This window comes from Eumetopias jubatus, unplaced genomic scaffold, assembly GCF_037043125.1.
Source record: "Eumetopias jubatus isolate StellerSeaLion01/CBP00866 unplaced genomic scaffold, mEumJub1_p1.0 scaffold_14, whole genome shotgun sequence".
Lineage (NCBI taxonomy): Eukaryota > Metazoa > Chordata > Mammalia > Carnivora > Otariidae > Eumetopias > Eumetopias jubatus.
Window position 1 is genome coordinate 65,224,195 of NW_028274820.1, and position 20,128 is coordinate 65,244,322.

A 20,128-nucleotide genomic window follows, 5' to 3' on the forward strand; every position below is an offset into this window, starting at 1 on the left:
GGACTCTCCATAACCCCAGGCTCTAATTTGGCTATGTGGACCCTAGATGGCCCTGCTAATCTCCAGCTCTGGCATGGACCCTTCTTTGCACTTGGGAAGACTTTCATGACATTGGGACCATCCTTATCAGTCTTGAAAGATGGTATCCTCCTTCTACCAGGTGTATAATGAGAAATTAATGAAGATAAATCTCCCAAGTACAGTGACCTTTTAAGAAGAATAGTGTTTTGCAAATAATGTTCCCCCCCAAAAAATGTTTCCTGCAGACTAATGTATTTTAAATAATTATATTCAAATTAATTTACAATATAAGCTTTACAGCCTTCTCTATGCAACATTTAAAAATATTAATTTTCCAAATAGCAGCTTCTGAAATATTTGTATTTGTGTGGTAAATTACAGTTTCTATAATATTTTCTCACATGTGACTTGGATTCTGACTAGAATATCTGCTCCTCCTGTTTCTACAAACACAAACTTCTGTACTATGATTCCTTGTCTTATAATTCTGTATGTATTTATTTATCATTTTCTCCACCAGAGGGAAAGCTACTTGAAGGCAGGGGATTATGTCTTGTTTTTGTATCTCTATAACCTAGCTAGCACAATGCCATTTGTGTTATATATTGTGTAGATAGGTGCTGGGCTATATTATATTCGGTGGAAAATGAGGTTCTTCACACTTTTAAGATTTTAAATATTCATTTGGATTTGGTGCTGCACAAATTCGAATTGATTAAAATCTAAGTTGTGGTCTCTTTAGTTGCTGTTGATTTCTTGGAGAAGATGATTGCAAGTAGAATGAGTTTGTGCTGTGTGCTCCCTGTGGTAAACCTTTGATTATATTTCTGCAAATGTGGCCTGTTAGTTTAAATTGCTCTGGTTGCAGTGGAAAAGGAAATAGTTATTCTTCACTATTGTTGGGGGAAAAATTTAATTTGCTTCAAACCAGAATTGTTTTACTTTAGAATTTGTATGGATTATCGTTCCAAACATACATACAGTAAAACATAGACTTAAGGTAATTAAAAACGCCTGTGGTTATTTGGGTTTGGCCATTTTTAAAAAAAAAATTTTTTTGGCTTCTTATCCAGTCTTTTTGCCTCTCAATTTATTTTTTTTTTCTTATTCCTCATGTAATACAGCCTCACTGTGGAAAAAAAAAATTAACATATAGAAATCAGATTCTTTCTGCCACTTCCCCTGTCTTTGGAATATTGTTCTTGCCTTTAGCCTGGCTTTCCCCTTGGCTGCAAAATGGCTGCTGCAGTTCTAGCTACCACATCCAGACAATATAATACCCAGAGGTGAAAAGAAGACATCCTTGCTGTTTCTCCTCCTTAGAAGTAAACAATGCTTTCTCTGACGTCCCACCCTCATGTCTGCCAACATTCCTCTCCCATCCTGTTGCTCCTCATAATCTCATGCCTTCCTGAACAGTGCTTCCTAAACCAATAACCGGCAAGAATGATGAAATTACCGTGATTGGCTTCAGGGATTGGCAGACTGTTTTGCGAACGGTTAGATAGTAAATATGTTAGGTTTTGCAGTCCGTTTGTTCTCTGTCGCAACTGTTCAGCTCTTCTATTGTAACAGCAATCGACAACAAGTAAATAAATGGGTATTGACTGTGTTTCAATAAAACTTTACAGAAACAGGTGGCAGGCCCGTGGGCCAGAGATGGCCAACTCCTGGAGCTGTTAGAGCAGTGACCCTGAAACATTAGCATACATCAGAATCATCCGGGAGCTTTTAAAATATAAGGTCGCCCCATCCAGAGTTTCTGATTCAGCAGAGTTGGGGTAGAATGAGGGAATTTGCATTTCTAACAAGTTCCCAGTTGATACTGGGTTTAAGATCAGGCTGATGCTGGTTCAAAAACCTCACTTTCAGAACCAATGGCTTAGACCAGGGTTTTGGTACCTCTTTATCGTGTGTGTGGGAGTTATCTTGTGCATGATAGGATGTTTAGCAGCATCCCTGGCCTCTACTCACCAGGTGCCAGTAGGCACCCTGCCCCTTTAGTATGAAGACCAGAAATGTCTGAAACATTGCCACATGTTCTCTAGGGGGCAAAATCTCTTGATTCTCCATCGCCCTTAGACTTAGACTACTCAGATCTACCCCCTGGATCTGGGAATAGGTTCACATTTGGGGCAGAGCGTCACCATTCTGTGAGGAAAGAAGCGAGAGAAATGATGGCTGGATAGGCGGCTAGGAGTGTGTACCGCTGATGACATCATAGCTCCTTGGAAAAAAGACCTCACTGGCCAAAATATTTCAGAAAATGGAGCAAGAATACCCACCTTCTAAGGTTTTCTTGAGCATAGAATCTAATTGCATAATTGAAGGAACTTCATGGAGAGCCTGGCAATGAATACAGAGAGGTAGAGAAATATTTAATGAGCAAAACATCCCATTAGATAAAGCCTTAGTTAAAGGTGACATCTGCATTTGGTTCTTATAGGATGTTTTTCATGCAAAGTCTGTGAAAGAGTTAATGTTATGTTCATAAAATTTTGTTGGCCTTTAAAAAGGAACATTAACATAATTTGTTTTCTATTTTAGATAGTTAAAATGTGAAAAATCTGGCTTTGGTAAATGTATGGGCCTTTTGTTTAGGAAATCTTTACTCTTGGATACTATTTGGACCAGAACTTTGGCTATTTATATAGGTAACAAAGCCACGGTGGAAACCCGCGTGGTTACTGAGCCATTCCTTAGCCTTCTCCAGCTCTGCTCTGTGTCAGAGGGTTGCAGGCTGCATCTCTCAGGAACCATGTCAATTGGGAGGCACTGGTAGGAGACCTGAAGGCGGCAGGAATTTTGATGTTAATGTTCCTCCCTGTCTTCATCTGCTTTGGGCAGCATCTCATTTGGGGCTGCATTTTCTCCAGGGCTCCAGCTCCCTCTGAACAAGTCTGCCAGTGTTCTGTCTGGTGATTCCAGGTCCCTGGGCTCTGATACCTCTGTCTTTTCCCATTATCCCTCCAGCATGTGAGGTGGTAGTAGCTTCCTGCTGTAGCTAATTGCTAGGTACGTCAGTCATCACCCACCCTCTGCCTGGCTTCTCAGCCCTCCATACCCATTAAACCCTACTTTAAGATACCTGAATTAAAAATATTCAACGTGGTTTCTGTTTTCTTGATTAAACTCGTACTGATACAAAGCCCAGCCCTAACTGTCTTGTCATATACCTAAAATTTTTTTTATCCCATCAGGAGATTTTGTTGTTCTTAAAAAAAAAAAAGAAAGTACAAATAATGCATCTGTTGAAATTGTCAGTGGTAACGCATATACTAAGGTGTAGTCTTGATAGCTGTTAGCTTCAGATTCTTATAAATAGAAAAGGAAGTTAAAAAGTTGGTAAATTATTTCACAGGGGGACCCGTTATTATAGCCTAGAGACAAAGAACACTGGTTTTGAAGTTGAACTACCCAGGTTTAAGTGGGCCCTTCTATTTACTAGCATTTTGGCTTTAAGCAAACGATCTAGTTTCTCAGTATCAGTTTTCTTGTCCATAAGTTGGTGAAAATAATGGTACATTTTTGGTCTCAAAGGGACTGTTGAGAGAAGTAAGTGAATATTATATCCAAAATGCTTATAATAGGCACCCAATAAATATTAACCATCATCATCACTATTTTTTTAATACTTACCCTAGCCATAACTGATTGAGTCAGCCTTTCACTATGGAGAGGAACTACAGGCCCTAAAAATAAGTTTCTACATGGAGTAAGGATGAAAATGCATCCCAAAGGGAAAGCCCATTTGAATATATGCTTTCTGAAGTACTTTTTTCCTCCTAATTTGTTTACCATGAGTGCAACTGCTTTAAAGTATATATAAATTAACACACATACGCATACCTTAATATCTTATAATAGAGGTTATCACTTTAAAAAAAGCTTTTGTGAATATCAGGATTTCAATCTTAAGAAGAGTAAGAAAAATTCTCTCGATTCCATGGGTTTAATTGGCCTATGGCAGGTACTGGCTCAGCATGCCTTATCATACAGTGTCCGGAAACACTGTGAATAAAAAAGTATAGCATTAGGTTGTTCCCCACGGATATATTCTTGGCTATGGGCATTTTAATCAAGGGATGTAAGCAGTGGGCTTCTAGAAGAGCATTAGCTAATTCATCAAAGTTACGTGGTAACCACGAATTATGCAGACACGGACCTAACAGTGGAATAGATGTAAGGAATGGGAGGGAGAATCAGTTGAAACTTTTATAGGATGTGTTACATTGTGTTTCATTTTTATTTGTTTTTTGGAAGAAGAGAGCAGTCTTCTGAGAGATATGGAGAAAAAAAAGTCAGGAAATACTAATCCTGACATGTTAATTGTTAAAATAGTTGTTAAAAAACAAAAGGTCTTCTATTTAACATTTCAACTTTTCTGTGGGTGGCAGTGCTATTCATTCGTTAGTCCTAAATTTCTTAGATCCAAGAAGTTGGAAACATTTGATGTGAGATGTGGAAATTTGTTTTATTTGTCACTTATGTCGTGCTAAGTTCCTAAAAATAGTTTGGGTTGCCTGTTAGATTTGTCAAGTAACTTGCCCTAAAGTAAAATTGAAGTAATAACAAAGGGAGAAAAGCAACATTTACTTCATTCATTTAAGATTGCACATATTATTTATGAATTTTAACATTAATTGCTATTGTGTAGATTTGAAGACAGATTTTTATTGGGATTCATTTTAGAGCTGAAAATTATCCTATAAGTGTTGGAGCTGGATACTGATATGGTATGACATAGAGGGTGATGTAGGACCCAACCTGCCTTAAAAGACCTTATTATTCCAGCTTTGGACGCTTACAGTTTTTATCATTCAAGTTATTTGTTTCATTTCAACACTTGTCTTGAAAAGTCCTTGTAACATGGCAACCTGGGGAATGTGTACCAGAAAAACCCCTGTGAGCGCATTTGCCCACAATTCAAGTGGACTGGCCTGGTGTCCTCAACCAGTTAGTTAGCTGTGTCATCTGTCAACAGTTGAAGATTGGTAACTCTGATACATCGGGGTGAGTTGGGTCAGTGAGATCTGGTAGGATGGATTGGTGGAGGACGGAATCTCAAAGAGAGCTTTGTGAGGGTTAGGGTGTTTTAAGTGAAGGAAATCATATGTCTCTTGCTTCGAGGCAGCAGGTAGTTTTTCTTGACTGCTAGAAATTCCAGATCTGTGAAATAATAATGGATGTGGGCCATTAAGTATGATGGAGGTGGTGAAAGGGGAATATTAAAATTATACTTGTGAACCTTTTTTGAGGTCAGAGACTCCAATGGGACTCTGAAAGCTTTGGGCTCTTTCCTCTAGAAAAATACATAAAATCACCCAAAATGTTACTTTTAGTTTCAGGGGACTTTCTTTTTTTTCTTTTTTAAGATTTTATTTATTTGACAGAGAGAGAGATAGCAAGAGCAGGGACACAAGCAGGGGGAGTGGGAGAGGGAGAAGCAGGCTTCCCGCGGAGCAGGGAGCCCGATGCGGGGCTCGATCCCAGGACTCTGGGACCATGACCTGAGCCGAAGGCAGATGCTTAACAATTGAGCCACCCAGGCACCCCTCAGGGGACTTTCTGACCCCTGAAGTCTATTCTTGGGCTTAGGTTATACCTTTAGGTTAAAGGAAAATTTAGGGTTTTTAGAAACATGTCAGGTTTTATAATTTTATTATTCATTTGCGAAGCAATTGGGAGCCACTGTAGTTTTCTGACTGTGGGATTGGTATGGTCATACTAATTCTTACATTTCTTATAGAATACTTACAGAATTCTATCATGTAGAATATAGTAGCTGATTCAAGGTGCAATAAACTTAGAATTATTTAACTGAAAAAAGAGTAAGAATTTCAAATATTTAGTAAGGGAAACAAAAAAATACATTAAATATAGTTTTATTTCAGAATAAGAGGTGTTCTTATTGGAAGGTTTGACTTAGTCAAAACAATCAAGAAGGTTTGTTAGCAATTTATTTGTAATTTTTTTTTACTTGAGAGATTATTCCAGGTTTTTTGTTTGTTTTATTTCTTTCATTCTACATAAATCAGAACATGATTCATTAGAGCCAGATATTTTGCTTTATATGACTGTTTGTAGACATCCAATCAGTCATACTTCGTTTAGACAATCTTGACATGTCTGCAAAATAGTCAATATAGATTATTCTTAAAAATCAGCAACAGAAGCAAAGTTATTAATGTTTTTTGGAGCTATTTAAACAGGATGTTTTTGTTTCCATCAAACATAATTTATTCTTTTTTTTTTTGATGTCTGATCTTGTTTATTTGTCACTCTTAGAAAATTTCATTTTTGACTGGACTCAGAGGTAGAAGCTCTCAGAGAGGACAGCCTCCGTCTTTTGGCAATCTGTTCCTGACATTTTTCTTTGGCCTCCTTCATTCTCTTGGCCAAAAGTTTAGCATATTCTGCAGCCTCTTCCTTATTTTTCTTAGTGCGCTGTTTCTTCAAGGCAATACACCAACGTTTGTGCTGGAGGACACGTGGAGTAACAAGATGCTGAATCTTAGGCGCTTTGGTTCTAGGTTTCTTACCTTCTTTGTTTGGGGGCTTTCTCACAACATACTGGCGGACATCAGCTTCTTTAGAGAGACTGAAAAGTTTGCGGATTCTGCTGGCTCTTTTGGGCCCCAGGCGACGAGGCACAGTAGTATCAGTGAGTCCAGGAATATCCTTCTCCCCCTTTTTTACAATGACCAAGTTGAGAACACTGAGATTGGCATCCACAATGCAACCCTGAACAGATTTGCGCTTTCTCTCTCCAGTCCTCCTTGGTCTATAGCAGGAATGCCCCTTAACTCAGCAGCAGGTGGACACGGCCATGGGTCAAGACACCCTGCTTCATGGGGAAGCCTTGTTTGTCACTGCCACCACTGATTCGGACCACATAACCCTTCCATTCTTCACCCAGAGCATCAGCAGCAGCTTCTGTGGCCAAACGCTTCTCCTAAAAGGTACGAAGTTTGCTTTCATCATCCACTTCAATGAGTTTCTGGCAGCCAGTAGCTGGGAAAGAGATGTTCAGCTTCATCCTGAAGCAGCCTGCCGCCTCCGAGGTGTCACGAAAAAGAGAAACATAATTTATTCTTGATTGATGATGTTATTTTACTGTCCATTTACTAGTAAGTTATATTCCTAAAATCAGTATTATCAAGCAAACCAATGAGCGCAGGTTCAGGGTATGGCTGTACAATATAGCAAAGCGGTTCTGTTGTTTTGAAGGGTTTCCAACCCTTGGGTGCCAAGCTCACTGACTTCCAGCCCAACACAGCCGAAGGGAAGAGGAGTCACAGCATTGTTTTCATGTACTAGTGCTCATGAGTGTACTAGAGAGGTAAGTCTCGGTAGAGAGTCACCTAAACTCTAAACTCTAGAAACAGATTAGGAATATGAGGAAGCTGCAAATGATAAATATTACTCCAAATTATTAGAAACAGGCAGTTTCTAGTCATAGACCAATTCTTATTTCTCAGTGTTAGCAGTGACAATAACAATACACTATTGCTTATTGCAAGGCTCTGTACTAATTTCTAAGAACACAAAAGAAGGATAAAACAAGTTCTTCATTTGTAAGGAAACTAATTGTTTAAATAGAGAAGAAGAACATATACCCCAAAGGTAAATCATGGTATAAGAGAGCATAGACGAAGTTTCAAAATGAACAGTATAGGTAATAAATAAATAAATGACAGAGGAATTCTGACCTAGGAGGAGACACTACAGACCAGGATGTCTTTTCAAGCTTCACAGAGGAAGTTCTCCTATTGGCTGCCCTGTAGGTCTCTGCCATGAACCTTTACCTAATGTTTATCACATTTTTGTGTTATTACTTGTATAGTTGTCTTCCTTGATCATTAGTGGCTAAATTGCTTAGGGTCAGGGTTGGTGTGTGTATTATTGAACTCTGAATCTTTAGCACTGGGGCATAATACAGCATAAATATATGTTGAATGAATGAGTCATGAGTGCATAAATGAAGGCAAAGCTTATGTTTAATTTTGAGGGAAGGACACACATTTAAGAGGAGATTAAGAAGGATTTATAGGCAGAAGGAAGAGTACAAGTTAATGTATGTTAGTGGAGATACTCGAGGTGTCTGGGAAATGATGAGTGGACCAAATTATTTTTGATAAAAAGGCTGATATAGGAGAGTTAGTATAAACTGAGATTAGGTAAGATAAACACTGGCAAGATTGGGGAGACTTTGAGTATTGTTACTAAATTATTCCATAGCATGGGCAAGACCTATAACTTCCACACATGTATTTCTTTTCTATAAAATGAGGAATAGATCAGTTAGGAAATACAAGTATAGAAAATTATATTTAAAATTAAATTATGTGGTCTGATATTTATTGTATTTATTATTGATTTATTATATAATGTTGCATAAAATAAGCAAAGCACCTAAAATATCACGTTCATGTAAACTTGTATACATATCTGTATATGTGGAGCTAGTTTCAGAATTGTCTGAGAAGGTATTTCTTAAAATATTAATAATCACTCTCTCTGGCACAGTCTGAGTGATCTTTTCTCCTCTCTTTCAGTTTACCTGAACTAGAGGTGATTTGAGGAGGATAGTGGTGGTTGGAGTGGAGAGGAAGAAATACATACAGGGAGATATTTTGAAGGCAGAACTGAAAGTTCTTGGTGACTTACTTAATATTTAAGTGGTTAAAGGAGGACTTGTGAGTTAAATATGATGCTAGGTTTTGAGGCAGTTATTGTTAGTAGTAAACTTGGGAGGGATGTGCACCCTGCAAACAGGGACACTTTTTATTGGAACATTGGCTTATTAATGTCAATATCTGGAACTATTATATAATATATGAAGCAGCAGCTAGAGTAGAAGTTAGTAGTGAATTATATCAGGTAAAGCAGAGATTAGAGTGTAAGCATGGGCCTGGTGGCTAAAATTGTGATTTTTCTATCTCAGAATATAACATTCTTGAAAAAAAACCAAGTGTCTTCTCATTTCTCATATATTCTTGAAGAAAATGGACAAGTATGGTATTTCTCATTTTAGAGAGTGAGAAAGTAAGAGTTAGGGAAATAGAGGAACCTCTGGTTATATGCAGGTGCTTACTGAGTGGGCGAGAAAGGGTCTCCCTTTTGGTTGACTACCATGTTGCCTTGAATGGGGGGGAAAACGTACATCACTGATACTCATGTATCCCATTGTGATTGGTCTTTTGGTTGTAACTCTCTTTTCTTTTTTAATCCAGATTTGAAAAAGGGATCTGTTACCAAAAGCTGTGGTGGCCTATTTTTTAAGTTTAACTAATAACATAGATGAGATGCCATGAAGGATGGCTCAAAATAGAAAATACGTTGTACAATTGAGACAGAAAGGGATATCCTGGAAATAACGTTATGTTTAGTAGTAAGTTTTAGAGCTTCTAATTATACTGGCCTTTTCCCTCTCCTAATTACTAATTTTAGAATATGTTTCTTTCAATTTAAGAGTTAGCCAGCCTTAAATTTGTCTGCTGAAACTATGTTAGAAACCACACTATTTCCAGTTCAGTTGAAATTATATGGTATTAAACCTGTATCTTTCCAGGTTCTATAGACTTTGGCAGAAATGTTGGGATTTAAAGCATTAGTGCTTCAGTGGCTTTTAGAGGATAAGACCCTTTTGTTGTTTGGGGCATACACACTTTACCGTTTCTGTTTCTGGGCTGTTCTGGAATGGAAATGGGATTTATTCATTTCCTTTAGATTAGAGTATGTTATTTATCTCCATTCTAAAGGTGGATTAGTAAACCAGATTCTGGATAGAAATCAAGAGAAGGGGCAGTTTTACGTTTTAATCTCATAGCTCGAGTAAGTCATGAATTCTAAATGAAGAATAAACACCTTTATTTTCTCTAGGAAATAGCTTAAACACAGACTGAAATATTTGATAATTGGTAGCCTATCTTAAAATAATCTGGTCCTTGGCCTTGAGCAGGAAATCTTTATACTCCATAAAGAGAAGTAGTTACTTTCAATATTGACCTGGCCCGAGATGGAAAGATGGGGCACTCTTTTTGGCCACTGTAATCACCAAGCTCAAATCTTTGATTTGATTTGTTATGTCCTCACATAATTGATTTTCCAGAAGTTTCTATCCTATAACTTTTGCTTTTTTTTTTCACATGGGTCTCGTCATTGCTTTACGAAAACATGATGTCATTAGCCCATGAAAACAGAGTCTTACCTCTATGCCTTCACTGGCGTATATACCTTGCTTGGAATCACCTACAGACTTCTTCAACGCAACAAATTTAGGTTCTCCAAACTCCAGGGAGTCTCTCCTAACAACTCCAGCCTTCATTTATTAAGCTCATCAAGATCATTTACAGGAAATACTTTGAAGTTTACCGCTGAATTTAGTACCGTGTGATATTTTCCTTGGTTTAATAGATGCTAGTTTGATCTCCACTTGAACTTTTACACAGTGTTACCTTTAGGCTTTCAAATACAAGAATCTCCTTTTTGAGGGAGGTACCAGGCGCATAGTAAATGATCAGCAGGTACTTGGCATTAGTATTAAGGTGATATGGAGAAAATGTTCTGAAATGAGACTTATTGGATTGAGACCTAAACATTACTGATGTTACTTGAACTGAATTGAGACTGTTTTTATTGTGCTCAGCCTTGGATGAACCACTTAAATCAAATTTAGCAAGAAGTTGCACTTGTTAATTAGTCAAGGCAGCCCAGTAGTACCCAAGACAGTCTAAAAAAAAAAAAAAAAAGGTAAATTAAATCAAAGTAGATTTCTCAGTAAGTCTCAAGCAGTCTGGATGAAAATATATATAAAATATTCCTACATTGCTAGACATGAGCCACAGATTTGATTTCTCTCTAGTCAGTACAAAATTGGAATCACATCCTTTTAAAAGATTCTTAATGTTTTAAAGAAACAGAGGACACTTCTTTTTCTTGTTTTAGTTTTTTGTGTGCTTGTTTATCTGTTGTTGTTTGGTTTTTCAGTATCGGATTGACCTCCCTAATACTGAGAGGAATTTTTCTTCTGGGTCTGTATAAGGTGGACGTGGTGGGATGTAGTGAATAATCAGCCTTGATGAGAGTGGGAAGATATGGTCAAATTAGTTGATACATTCAAATCCAAAATTAAGTAGTTGATTAGGTGTGAACTGTAAGAAGGCCAGTGGCTCACTTTCCCCAACTTGTTCATTTTTGCCAGTTCTTTGGTGCAGTAGAGATAGCCACTGGAAAAAAGATGAATTCATTCACTGATTGAATCCAGTGCCTTATGACTCATGAGTAGTTGGGTGTAATTCTTATGACCACACAATGGTGGGTTGAAGCCTAATTTCCTAACTTTGGAAATTAATCTTTTCTTTTTTTATGCTCTTTCAGGGGTTGGGGGAATGTGTAGGGGAACACCAAAGTGGTCTCTGTCCTCTCCAAAATTCAGGGATGTAATTTTTAGCTCAAGACTCCCTGCCAAAGTTGAATCTGGGGCAGTTTTCACTCAGTCTGAATCTTCTAGGCTAACTTGTTTTTCAGCTTCCAATCAGCGGCAGTCTTGGAGCAGTTCCCCTTACAAACAGGAGCCAATTCGTATTATTCAAATGGGCTGTACATGATCTCCTCATGGATGTATGGGTCAGGGGCAGCCCCGCAGAGAAGCCCTGGAAGTGAGGGAGCCAGCAGGCCAAGTATCTCCTCTGGGGCTGTATCAGTGTGCTCTGAGAAAAAGCTGTAAAGAAACAAAATTTCTTTAAATCAGATTCTGGTTTTAGTGCGTTCAGAGAGTTGCTGAACATGAAAGTGAGTCTGTTAACTATTATTCTTTAAAGTGAATAGATTTCTCCAATACTTTTTTATATATTCGGGGATCCTTGACTAACTTTTAAACGTGTCGATTTTTAAGGCGTAGGTTTGTTCAGAATTGTGAGGTTGGGGGACGAAGCTGAGATCCTACTCTTTTCCCTCACCCAACATAGAAGCCAACTTGTTATTGTTGTTGTTTTTATAGACGCTGAAAAAAATCTCAGTAACTTCTGTCTTTCTGCAGACGTTGCCTGTTCAGAGGTGGCCCTGGTAACTGTTGAGATGAAGCGTGGGATCCTCGGGAAGCCTTTTTCTTTCTCCTAATCTCTTTAGCTGCTTGAGACCAGAGCTGATATTCGCTGGTGCTCTTACCAGCCAAGAAAACATGCTTCATTGTCTTAGCTAGTAATATCTTTTATTGAGACCAAGTTGAATTTATGACTTGTTCAGTGATGTCTTACCCTTTCTCCTCATCCTGTGCATGTCCAAAGTCAACGACATGTTTTATTTTAGAAATTGAAATTCAATACCAGCGTTACAGAAAGCAAAAGTTCTTTCTATCCATTTTTTTGATATTGGAAATCCTTTGAACCCAACTATTGAATGTCCCCTCTACTCCTGTATAATCTGACAAATCTTTAGTCTTAAAAAATATTCTTTGTTTAAGGACATATGCCAAAGATTCATTGTAATCCATTGGTATCCTCATTTCTTAAACAGAAATTTGTTCCAGATGCTATTTTTTTTCCAGACAAGATACTGATATTATATTCTTTCCTTCTAAGTTAGTGGAATAGTAGGTCTCCATTTGGAATATATTAATTAAGAATATTTGGAGAAACAGCAAAACTGGGAATCAAACTGTTAAGTCGAGGGCCTTGAGTTTCTAACATACCAAGCAATCTTTTTTTTTTTTTTAAGGTTGTATTTATTCATTCGACAGAGAGAGAGAGAGAAAGAAAGAACGAACGAGAACACAAGCAGGGGGAGCGGCAGACAGAGGGAGAGGGAGAAGCAGGCTCCTCGCTGAGCAGGCCCAGCAGGGGGCTTGATCCCAGGACCTCAGAATCATGACCTGAGCCGAAGGCAGATTTTTGCTGCTGAAGAAGTTGTCTGGGCCATTTCTTTTCCCCTTTCATCCATGACCATACTTTGGTCCCCGGTTTCCCAGTAGCTCTGGCCAGAGTGGCCAGTTGATATGTCTGGGTCCTTGTCCTTTATAAATTGTCTTTTTCTCAATCATTAGGGAACAGAAACCTTATGCCCAAACTGAGAAAGAGTTAGGGAGAGGCTCAGGGCTCTCCTTTCACTTGCCGCCACCCCGCCCCCGTCCCTTTTAACATAACATCTCAACTTGATGTCCCAGTATCACAACTTAGTGATCACAGGGAAAATAATCATCAGTGTCAGAGATGTGGTAGACTATAAGCTATACATGAAATCACCCATACAAATTAGAAAACTGTGATAGCGAAGAAAATTACTAAGTTTCTGAGAAAAGAGAAAGTCAAAATAAACCCAGATCATGATCCCATTTTATGGAGATACTTACCACTACCAACTTCAAAATCTCTTTCTTCCACCTAACCACACCTATGCCCTCATATCAGTTTCTTTTTATGCAACATTTATGTTTTGCCTTTCTTCTGCCAGAATGGGTTTCTGACATCCTGGAACTCTTGCGGTGAGCAGTTCCCTAATAACGTGTATAATCTTTCCTAATACTATTTTTTAATCATCAAACCGTAATTTCTCTAAGGACTGTTAAACCCTACTTTTCTAAGGTGTTCTTAGGAGAATTAAAATGATGGCTGCAGGGTAAAACTCTAGAGAGCTGAAACAAAGAACTGCTTCCTGAGGGTTCACAAGCTAAACTGTAATCTTTCCCATCACTCATGCAGGCCACAAGTGCCAACATGGCAGTCTATCCCCAGATTTTAAATTTCTCCTCTGGATAGTTGTTGTGATACCTGTTATTTTATCCAAATTGAGCTCGTTATCACATCTTTGGATATTAATACCAAGAGTTTAAACAAAAAGCGGCTGTGTGAATCAGTTCCTGGTGTGATGATAATCTTTTTCTTTTGTTATTCCCTGAAAATGGATTCAGATTTCTGGTAAATGGACTCTATTAGAGGATTCTCATTTAGCTGTGGCACCTGTTTGATTTAAGTAAACTAAAAAGAACTAGTTTGCAACCCATACCTCTCTCATCAGACACAATCTTCCTCATATAGTCTATTTCAGCCACTTAGAGGGAAGAAAAGATAGGTTTTGGATTTAGAAGGACCTCTCATCCTATCAAATCCAGACTTGGACATTTCAAGAAAAGATCTCATTTTAATATATACCACATTTATTTGCTTGTGTTTGTAATTTTTTTTTTTTTTACTTTTTTCTCCCTTTTTTTTGTTGAGGCAAAAAAATATTTTTTCTTTTGTTTTTCTACCTGTTTTGTTTTTGTTTTTATTTGTATGTTTTATTTAAAAGGGGAAACTTTAAATGAGAATATTGATGCCAGGACTGAAACCATTGTGGATCCTTTTCCTTTTTATGTTATTCTAGTCTTATGTACATTAGAAATGTACATAGATATTTACTATCTTTTGGCTAGTTTTGTAGCTCAAGATCATTTTGAAAATAGTTACCAAAAATTACTTTTGTAATTGTGAAAAAGTCACTATCTCACAAATGTTTACTAGGGTAAATCAGTCTTAGCCTTTATTAATAAGAAATATACTTTACTACCTTCCCAAAATGGATTTTTTCATTGATCATAAGAAAGCAGAATTAAATTTTTAAAAATTAGTGAAAAATTTGCAGAAGTGAATTTTCTAGCTCCATGGAGCTAAGGTTCTGTAGCAACAGGGGGTGCAGTGGAGGAACATGGACTTTAGGACTAGACAGACTTGGGTTTGAATCTGGCTGCATGTTTGTGGACAGTCTTTCAAACCTTTCAGAAAGGGCCTCAGTTTCATCATGACCAGAGTGAATCTAGCAACTCTACTGCACAATTTTGTTATGGAGACCATATGAAAGAACTCATGCTTGGCCTACATTAGGTCCCACTGGGAAGTGCAGGTAAGGCTGAGGGGACCTTTATGAAAATGGCCCAACTGTCCATTGACTGATGAATGGATAAAGAAGATTGTGTTTGTATATTATATATATATATATATATAATGTATGTGTGTGTGTGTATATATATATATATATATATATATATGCACACATATACATAATGAAATATTACTCAGCCATAAAAAGGATTGAAATCTTGCCGTTTGCAATGACATGGATGGAGCTAGAGAGTATTATGCTAAGTGAATTAAGTCAGTCAGAGAAAGACAAATACCGTATGATTTCACCCATATGTGGAATTTAAGAAACAAATGAGCAAAGGGAAGAGAGAGGGAGAGAGAGAGAGACAAGCTAAGAAACAGACTCTTAACTATAGAGAACAAACTGATGGTTACCAGAGGGGAGGTGGGTGGGGGGGATGGGTTAAATAGGTGTTGGGGATTAAGGAGTATACTTGTGGTGACGAGCACCCAGTGTTGTATGGAATGTTGAATCACTGTATTGTACACCTGAAACTAATATTATACTGATGTTAATTAACTGGAATTTAAATAAAAGCTTAAAAAAAGAAGAAAAGAAGAGAGAATGCCCCACAAAGGACAGCTAGGGATGCTCTGGGAACACTTATTTTCTGGGAACTGGATGAAGACCCTGACATTGGGAGGTATGATTCCAAACAAAATACCAAACAAAAATATATTTAGTAGATTCTAAAGATTTTTTGTTTTTGTTTTTTAGAGATGGGGAGGAGGAGAGGGGCAGAGGGAGAGAGAATCTTAAGCAGGCTCCATGCCCAGCTCAGAGCCCGATGTGGGGCTTGATCCCATAACCCTGAGATCATGACCTGAGCTGAAATCAAGAGTCAGATGCTTAACAGACTAAGCCACCCAGGTGCCCCTAATATGTTAATTTTAAGCCACATTGTTGATTTGATTACCTTTGAAAATAAAAGGTAAAATTAGCACATTAAATGAACAAAGAGATAAGACACATTATGATTTGAAAATCATTAGAATGGGTGTGTCTGGGGGGGGGCACCTAACAAGCAAAGTGCATTATGGAATTAAGGAAGTGTGCTATTTTTTAGACATCACAACTGGTATGCTAGGCATTAGCTCTACTTCTTTTTTTTAAATAATTTTTATTGTTATGTTAATCACCATACATTACATCATTAGTTCTTGATTAGTGTTCCATGACTCATTGTTTGTGCATAACACCCAGTGCTCCACGCAGAATGTGCCCTCTTTAATACCCGTCACCAGGCTAACCCATCCCCCTACCCTCTTCCCCTCTAGAACCCTCAGTTTGTTTCTCAGAGTCCATCGTCTCTCATGGTTCGTCTCCCCCTCCGACTTACTCCCCTTCATTCTTCCCCTCCTGCTATCTTCTTCTTTTTTTTTTCTTAACGTATATTGCATTATTTGTTTCAGAAGTACAGATCCGTGATTCATCGGTCTTGTACTATTCACAGTGCTCACCATAGCATTAGCTCTACTTCTGAGAGAAGCTTCAGATAGTAGTGTTAAGCCAAGATGCTACTTTTCCAAGATATGCCAGATGGAGTTTATTTCAGTTCCAATTCAGATATTTGTTGATCCCTGCTATGTGTTAGGCCCTGTACTAGGTGGCAGGGACACAACAGTAAATAAGATAAAACACAATTCCTGCCTTCCCAGAGCTTAAAATGATCAAACAAGTTATTCTGAATGTGATGGATATAATGGAAGGGGACATACAGGTGCTTTGAAAGTGTAGGGTGTGGGAATTATGCTACACATGTTGGTAAATAATGTATATAACTTGTGGGCTAAATCAATCCCATGAAGAGATGCTGAAGTTATTGGGCCTGTAAACTAGAGATGAAAAGGCAAAGGAAGGGGTTGCTACTGTATGTAATAGTTTTTTGTTTTAATAAAAAGTTGGTTGGTTGGGTATTTAGCCAGAGAACAATAAATAATAATAACAGTAACAGTGCTAAGCTGTACTGAGTGCTTACTATGTGCTAGGTGTTGTGACAAACACATTTATATTGCATCTCATTTGAGCTCCGCAGCAAATACCTCTCCTTTATGGAGGAGAAAGCTGAAGTTTGAAGGGATTAATGGTGTCAGAAACTACAGGGAGTGTTGGGACAGAACCAGAACCCAGATTCAGATTTAATCACTTGTCATGTGGGCGATTTCTGTTTCTCCATACTTGTTGTAGTTGTTTTATGTTTGAAAGGTTTGTGATTATTGCAGGGGTTGCAAACTCAATGACTCCAGGGCCAGACAGGTAACAGAGATGTAGATGGAAGACAGTAGGAGTGATGTTCAGCACTGTGAGTGCTTTTCTGAACCACAAACGTTCAAACATTCAAATGTGGATTTACTTAAAAGAGGGACCAACAGAAGAATCTGTAGACCCTTTATCGCCAGGAAATCAGGTTGGTGGGGAAGACTTGTTTATAGATTTTTCATATGTTAACTCAACCCAATAGTCATTTGTATAACGCTTGTCATCTAGCAGTGTGTGCGTGTGTGCGCGTGTACGTGTGTGTGTGCGTGTGCATGTGTGTGCGTGTGTGTATCTATCTAAAGCTATAGTGTGGTGGGTTGGGAAATGCTTGGGCTTTGGAGGTTTTAGGCACCCCTGGTTTGAATTTGGGCATGGGTGTGTGATTTTTTTTTATTTAAAAGATTTTATTTATTTATTTGACAGAGAGAGACACAGCAAGAGAGGGAACACAGGCAGGGGGAGTGGGAGAGGGAGAAGCAGGCTTCCCACGGAGCAGGGAGCCTGATGCGGGGCTCGATCCCAGGACCCTGGGACCATGACCTGAGCCGAAGGCAGACGCTTAACGACTGAGCCACCTAGGCACCCCTGCTCTGTGATTTTGAACAAGTTTCTTAACTTCTCTGAACCTTGTTTTCTTCATAAGTCAAAAATAATAATTACCTAAAATGTTGTTGAAAGGTTTAGGAATAATATCCATTGACTTCTTAGGACTGTGCCTGGCACATAGTGGACACATAGTAAGCAGAAGTTGTTTTTATTAATATATTTGTTTTCCTTACTGTTAGTTCTTTGCGGGCAGCTCTTAAATTGCACTTATCCCTGTCACTTAGCACTTAATTGACCTTGTACACTATCTTTGCCAATTTGGTCATGTCAAAATTCTTTTCGGTAAGTAATGATAGCCATCAAAAAGCTTGAGATGGATGAGAATGAACTGTTTTCCTGTAACCATTCTCCCTGGCTATAATCGAAGTAAGTCTCATGTCAAATTTTGCCTTATACAAAGACATTTATGAAATAAACATTGGAACAATTCATGCAGCCTGTACTGTAGTAGGCTGGGTGAAGCTCTAATCTATGTCTTGTAGGCACTAGAATACCACCTTTCTGGAAAGATTCACTTGAAGCAGGTAGGACAGTAATCTTTGGATCTACTTACCCTCATAGTGGGCATGGAACAATTCATGCAGCCTGTACTGTAGTAGGCTGGGTGAAGCTCTAATCTATGTCTTGTAGGCACTAGAATACCACCTTTCTGGAAAGATTCACTTGAAGCAGGTAGGACAGTAATCTTTGGATCTACTTACCCTCATAGTGGGCATCGGATAGCTAGAAATCTGCCCCAAAGGCAGGGCACGGGATCTTTTAGGCTCAAGCCTTGGACCATATCCTCTCAGTGTCTTCCTGGATTCTCATCCCTCTCATGTAAGGAAAAGTATGAGTGTAAAAATATTCAGCCAATTCACATATCTTAATACAGTTGATTTTGCCAGTGCATCTATTTCTAACACCATAATGCTGATTATCCAACCTCTGATCTCACTAATCAGAACCTATTTCTGAAATTCATTATGGTAATTAGAAAGTCTTCGGTATTGGTAGAGACACCAATAACTTAAGTCACCTCTGATGTGAGCTTTTCTTCTGATTATAGAAGGGTAGCTCCTTTGAGCACAAACTCAGACTCTAGAGCAGTGGTTCTCAACTAGGGTGATTTTGCCCCTAAGGAGATATTTGGCAGTGTCACAAGACATTTTTGGTTGCCACAACTGGGGGGAGGGTGCTATTGACATCAAGTTTATAGAGTCCAGAGTGTTGCTAGACTTCTAACAGTGCCCAGGACAGGCCAGCACAACAAAACATTATTTGACCCCAAATGTCATTAGTGACAAGGTTGAGAACCTGCTCTGGGGTATAGTTTAAACTGACTCACCTGCTTACATCGTATGACCTTTTCTATGAGGATGTATTTTAAAGTTAAATTACCGTCTTTATAACATTCATCACATAAACTTAATAGTAAAGACTTGAATGAATTTACTAATTCATTGTAATGTAATACTTGTGGAAGTTATGAATTTAGAGCCTAGCTACTTAATACCTATGGTAGATCCAATAAATAGCATATAAAAGCTTTTTAAAAATGGTAGGCCTTGGTCTTGTCCACCTGGAATGTAGGGATGGATTTCCATTGCCCAAGTAGTGCTCCTATAAATTGGTATCCTTTTTCTTTTTTTAAGATTTATTTATTTTAGAGAGAGAGCGATCATGAGAGCAGTGGGAGGGGTGGGGGGGAGGGAGAGAGAGAGAGAAAAAATCCTCATGCAGAATCCCCACTGAGTGCAGAACCTGATGCCTGCTTGATCCAAGGACCCTGAGATCGTGACCTGAGCTGAAATCAAGAGCTGGATACTTAACTGATTGAGCCACCCAGGCACCCCTATAAATTGCTATCTTAGTGGACACTCTTGCGCTACTGAGTTGTCAGGCTTTTTATTTTGCTTCAGTATAGTAAACTTACAGTAAATGCCTGTTATGGGACTAAGGCTATGGAAGGGGTACACCAAACAATAAAACAGTCTTTGGCCTGGAGGAGTTTATAGCACAGAAGAAATCACGTACAACATATCTTCAGCAAGACCTCCTCCAGTTATAATGTCCAAACAACCTATGATTGTAGAAATACCAATAATTTACCCTCGTTTCACTCCATATGAAACCAGGAAGCTCCACTCATTGACTTTTGTATTATTTCCGTGTGATCTGAGCCATATAGCCCTGTACATGTCTTGCCAAAGTACTACCAGATAGTAGTGGTGTAACTATTATGTATTTTATCTAAAAAAGCAAAAATAAAACCACTGGTGTTCAAGAGAAATGGACTCTGAAAAACTAGATGTTTTAAAAAAAGATGCATAGAAAGAGAAAACTCAACAATTTCACTCTG

At 38.3% G+C, this 20,128-nt stretch overlaps 1 protein-coding gene and 1 pseudogene across 1 annotated transcript in view; one reads left to right on the forward strand and one right to left on the reverse strand.

Annotated features, from left to right (window-relative positions):
- BBS9 (Bardet-Biedl syndrome 9) overlaps positions 1–20,128 on the forward strand; it is a 470,178-nt gene that overhangs the window by 334,274 nt on the left and 115,776 nt on the right. The gene's annotated exons all lie outside the window — the stretch shown is intronic.
- Positions 6,316–7,065, reverse strand: LOC114200218 (small ribosomal subunit protein eS6 pseudogene; annotated as a pseudogene).